Here is a 6,598-nt window from a genome sequence, read left to right as displayed (position 1 = left end):
TATCATTATTTACTATTAATATTATTATGTTTATTATTTTGTATTTGCATCTAACTTTTAATTTTATAAAATGGAAATGGTAGAAGTACTAATATTTAAGTTTTCTCAGAATTTTATATTTGGTAGTATGTTACAAATTCAAATCTGAACCACGTGAATGCTTCATTAATGTAGAGAGAGAAAGAGAAAAATTGTTAATAGTGGGGGATGTGTAGGGTATTTTTGGAATAAAGAAAATAATGGAGAGGTGTAAAATATTTTTGAAATAAATTAAATTAATGGAAAAGTACAAGTTCCACTTGGGGAGGTGTAGGGAACAACACCCACTTCGTATAGTCGTGATCCATTCTAACCGGGCCTTCCCTAGCTCCCTATAATATGGGTCATGGTTGGGCTTCTACTTGAATAATTTTTTCATAATGAGCTTTTTTCTATTAACACTCCTAAATTACTATTTAAACTTCTCCTTCTGGACCACACAACTTCTACTCACTTCCTTGTTGAAGGGATTCTAATTGTACTCCTGCGATTGTTTTTGAAATGCAGTCACAGGAAATTTATTTTCGCGAGCTTAAATAATTGTGCTTAATATCAACCACGGAAAAATAATAATAATAAGCAGCTAAAAGTAAAGACAGGATATAGTATGAAAATGTGCATGGGGACATCAATTAATGCTTGCTTTAATCTTTACACTTGACATGACAACTTTCAAGTTTCAAGTACCTTCAAAACACAACACAACTGTTTTAACAGAGATAAATGAAATCACTTAAATGTTGTTCTTATCCTCTTTTACGAGTGAATTTTTACTTAACAAATGCTACAAAATATATTCAACGTTTCGCTTTTTTAGAATATATACACTTTTGCTATATTTAATATAACATTTCTAGTTTTATTATTTACCAGTTTCATCCAGTTAAAACAACAACATTTAAGTGTTTGTCTCTGTGTTTTTAAAGGTTCTTTATCATTTTTAAAGTTGACGTTACACTATATTCTCTCCTAATTGCACGCTTAACATCATTAAATAGATTTTGAATTTACTTAAATCAAAATATTAAGAGTTTGTGTTTTTATTATCTGATAAATTACAAACTTTTAAACTAATAAAAATATCAGAAATTTTATATTGATTAAAAAAAACAATTTAAAATATATAAATATATGTAAACGAATAAATTAAACTTAAAAAGTATTGCATAAAGAAACATTAGGTAGGGATAAGCACAACCACACTTAGTGTCCTAGTATAAAAAATGATTAAGATGAGAAAATAATTAGTGATTGTTTAGTACATGTTTAACTAAAGGAGGAGCTTGCCACAATAAATAAGGAATTAAAAGATTGATTTGATGTGTTATGGGGACCTTTTGATTTATAACCAAAAAGATGCCAAGCAAATCATTCACTCTCTAAATAAGGAGAAACAGATATAAGTAATAGTGTTTCTCTATTTTATCCACAAAAGCACTTCCCACAAACCTCCACATCCACCAAAAGTCTTTGCTTTCATCATCAATAACTGCTACCTAATCAAGTGGGACTTCCCACTGTAATGCTGTACAAAAAACACAAAAAGTATAAGTTTTTAGATGCTTATAAAAATGTATTTTTTTTAATATTATATTATGATAATAATAATAATAATAATAATACTTTATTTATGTTTTAGGTAAAAAAATTAATTTGAAAAAAAATATCTTTTAGGTATAAAAAATTACAGTTTTGCTTAAATATGCTGTTTTATGAACTAAGATTTGAGAAAATAAATATTTTAATCTTTCAAATATTTAGAAACTAAAATATTTTTTCTAAATTAAAGAAAAAAATTCAAGTCATCTTGTTTTACTTAAAATCGAATTCAAATAAAAATTCTTTAACTGGAAATATAATTAAATCTATAATTCCCAAAATTATGTAATTTTGAGATATTTACGTCTTGATTTTATTATCAAAATATATGATCTTGAAAGTATCATTAGAAATAGTCCTTTCGTTTTTCAGTCTTTTCAAAACAATGAAAGGAAGAGAAATTAAAATGAGAATGAATTTGTGATTAGTTTAAATAAATCAGATACTTTTTTATTGAAAAGTTACCATTAGCATTTTTAGACGTGTAAATGAGTTCTATTTATAATATATAAAACTTAAAAGTACAAGTTGTAATGCAAGTGTCTTAGGCAATCATTATAATTTTCAACTTCATGTTGTCAACTCAATTTTTCCTTAGTTTGTCTTTTTAAATGACAATAAACTCGTTTTTATCAATAAATGAGATGTTTCACTGTAAATTTAGAGTTTGAAAAACACTCTTCCACAGATAAAATCTTACATATTTAAAAGTATATTGTAATGATGAAATAATACTTTCAAATGTTTTACTATTTAGAATCTTGGTAAATTAGCTTTTAACGGATTTATAAAATAAGAAATCATAAGATTTAAATGAATTTTATGTATTCAAAAAACTTAAATAATTTTATACACTTTTAACAAAAAGAAAAACATTAATAACCTATGTTTTGACCTTGTTTTATTGTGAAAAAGAAATTCTTATTATCCTACTTTTTAAAACAATATTAAAAAAATAGTACTATCTTAGGGATGGACAAACAACATGATACTAAATTATATTGAAATTATTAAACAATTTAATTATCTGCTTGTTGGGTTACCTTTAATTCTGGAATAAGTTTTATCATATACATGGACCACATAAGTATAATTGCTTTGGTGAAGTGTGTCGTTTATGCAATTTACAATCAATGATAGATCCATTTCTATCTTTAGCTAATGAGAAAGATAATAAATTAATAACATATAAAAATCTGTAAAACAGCATAGTAAATTAACTAAATGAGTTTAGTTTACTTTTTATGTAGAATTATTCCACATATCTAAATCAATAATAGATATTCCTACATTATAGTAATTTTTATTTTGTTCTTGAATTTGACTAATAAGTTCAAAATTATAATTTTAGTCAACTGATAATTATAAATATGGAGATTCGTATCAACAAAATAATAAGAATGATTAAATTGACTGTTTTTTACCTTTTAATATACAAATCCAGACAATTATACCTGTGAAAGAATTCAAAATAATTTCATTAATTTTTTTTATTTTATATAATTTTTTCTCATTGCATATAAGACTATTTATTAATACATATGGAGATATAACAAAAATCCACAATAGTTTTTAATGATATATACATAATATTCATTTTAACAGATTTTATTAATGTAATTTTTAAGCTATAAAATAGTTGAATATATATTAATGTAAGCTTGTAGTATTTAAAATGATATTAAAATTCAAAAGATACAAGTCGCGTAGTTTTTCACTATTTTAACGGTTATAATTATTGTTGTTGTTATTATTAGAATTAAAACAGTAGAATTTATTTAAACACTCTATTAATAATTTATCCAAAAATAAATATCACTATATTAGTGTTTCCTTCTTATTTATTATTTTCTATAAAATTCCTAATAACTATATTTTTAGCTTGATGGTCATGAATGGTTAAAAATCATTTAAAGCTTCATAAAAGCAAAGATTAAAACTGCATAAAGATAAAATTTTAAAAAATGAAAGAAAAATAATCTTTTTATACATCTAACATATAATAATAGTATAACCCAAAATCTGGTTAGAAAAAAATAACAAATAATATAAAAGAAAATAATACTGGAATGGAAGAGTTTAAAATTAGAAAAGAGACTCTACACAATGTTCCAATTGATAAAATTCGAATAAAAACATGAAAGTCTAACATTTTAAAGTGTGATTGTTTTATTGAAATGGTATTTACACAAGCAAATAAAAATCTCATAAAACATATAAAATTAAAATTAATAAAGTAACATGAATAAAAATTTATAATTTTAAGTACAAAATATTTTTTTTAACTCTTTAAATTTTAATTGAATACACAATTTTCTTACGTTCTAAAAATGTCTATTTTGTTTTAGTGTTTATAGATTTTAATCAAATACTGCAAAAATCTCAATTGAATACACTTTTTATTTTATAATCGTTCTTGGCAAAATTTATCAACAAAAAAAATGTTGATTATAATATATTATTTCAACTATCTATGAGTATCCAAAAAAACATTTTTTTTTAACGATGTATCAAACACACTGGATATTCAAATATCATCTTCAATTTACTTTTTGTCATATTTCTAAAATTTTAATTTCAATATTTCATAAGTTTCACCATTTTCCTTCTAATTACAGTTCGTAATACCTATTGCCACGTCAATCATCAATATTATCACGTCAAACTGAACTGACGGAAAAAATAAGTGTTGCGAAATCTTAAAAATTGAAAATAAATTATGTGAAAAAACAAAAAGAAGAAAATATGAAGCGTTCTTATATATATTACAAAATCAATTTAATAAGATTTGTTAAATTTCCTGTTCTAATAACCTAAATTTATATCTCATAATCAATCTTAACATATTATTTATAATAATATATTAATTATTATTATATTATTAACTATATTCTTATTTTATATTTGAAGTAAATATTGTTCTAATAAAAATATGGTTTATGATCCATGTTAAGTTTACATAATTAGTATTTTTTAATAATATTTATTTCATAATCATTTATATTTATTGTATTAAAAAATCTTAAACTTTATTATTTGATTTGTGTTTCAAAAAATCTTGTATAGATGGTATTATTTGAACAAGAATTTCCATTTTTGGTAAGATGAAGAAGTATTTTTATTCATTGAAAATATATAAATTAATAGTAATTTAGTTTCTAAAAGAACGAGATTTTCTTATTTGATCTTTGAATATGTAAAAATTGTAATAATTATACACTATTATTGAAAGTGATATCGTACCAAGACCATAAATGTTAATAAATTTTATAAAGGGTTATAAATATTACTCTACCATGAATGTTGAAACTGCCAACGTCGCTCATGCATATCTGGGTCCCTTCGTACTGTGCCTCACACACGTTTGCATGTGCAAATTTAATACCTGCCACTTCTTTTTTATTCCTTTATTCAAGGATTGGATCCACAAAAGTATATTTTTTATTAAATATGTATAAATAAATATTTTTTCTTTTACAGATTTAATGTTTTATAAAAATTAAATTAATATATAATATATAAATAAAGATAATTTTAGTCTTACAAATCGAGTTTTAACAAAATAATTAAGTTATAATGACAATTTTTTTTTTTATATTACATCCTTAAATACAGAATTTTACTCACCCCATTTACAACCTTAATAGGTATAAGACAAGATTTTGAAGTAGCTGTAGTTTTTGGCTGTTTCTGCGTCATCTTAATCAATCAATGAAGTGGTGAGTTAGAGATTATTGCTTTTGAAGAAAGAAAAATGTTAGAGATATAGATATCTCTACCTATCTCGAGAGTTTCATGAGAACTGTGCCATATCTTCAATATAGAATATTTTTTCAAACAAACGATAGTGATTTATATACGTTAATTAAGTGGTTAAAGATTTAAATATCGGTAATATCATTTAAAGTAGGGAATACATTTTTTAAAGGAATACAATATTATGTACCTTAGAATTTTCTAACAAGATGTGGTTTTTTTAAAGTGTTATACGATCAATTAACAAATATACAAACTGTTTATTTTTATTTAAAAAAATTGTGTTTGATTATTTAATTAGTATTTTTAGAAGACTAATGAACAACACCTAATTAAATATTAAATAAATATATAAAATTCTTTCTTCTTTTCAACCTGCACGAGCACGGTAAGGTTGAACAGATGTTACAACATTCAATAAATAATGAATGGAAAAGAGAATCTGTCTAGAGTAGCTGAAACAGTGGATCTGAAGTGATTTTGTTGCTGTGTATATAATTGATCAATAGCTCTTCACTTTATTTTTAATTAATTAGAGTACTGAAGAATGGTGTAGCTATCAGCTATCATTGATGTGTCACACTAACCAATTGGAATTTGTTAATGGACCCATGCTGAATTCATATCTTTTTCAATTCTCATCAACGAGACAAATCAATCTGTCTGCATAATATTGTAATGGTATGTCATAAATTATAGCAGTTATCAGAAGAACAAACCAATAAACACATCATTCTAAAAGATTTGAACTTGGAAATGGATCGATAGCTTTTTGCAGTGAAAGCTTATTTGTATATGTTTTAGAATTGAGATACAGAGAAAGGTTTTCATGGAAGTATGGATCCAATTGTGGTGGGATGGGCACATGACAGTGGTGGTTGTCCCAATTTCATCTGAAAATAACAATTCAAAAGAGAGGGTGGCTGTGATTTTCGATCTTCGGACATTTATCTAGCTAGCCCTAATACAATTATGATAGAACCACCTGCATAGGCAACTGTTGCCACTAAATTTTGTTCACAGAATTAGCATACAGTTGCTGTGGTGGACTCCAATGACAGGGACTCATCTTGCCATGTTATGAGAAAGAAGATGGCCCATGAAGAAGATAAAAGATTTATTTTTTTTTATTTTTTTATTTATTGTATACTGATATCAAAAGCATGGGATTCATGTTACCTCAGGAATCTTAGATGGGTTATTG

The sequence above is a fragment of the Vigna radiata genome, chromosome 10, assembly GCF_000741045.1.
Source record: "Vigna radiata var. radiata cultivar VC1973A chromosome 10, Vradiata_ver6, whole genome shotgun sequence".
NCBI lineage: Eukaryota > Viridiplantae > Streptophyta > Magnoliopsida > Fabales > Fabaceae > Vigna > Vigna radiata.
The sequence above is the reverse complement of the archived record's forward strand: the minus strand, read 5'-3'. Positions refer to the sequence as shown.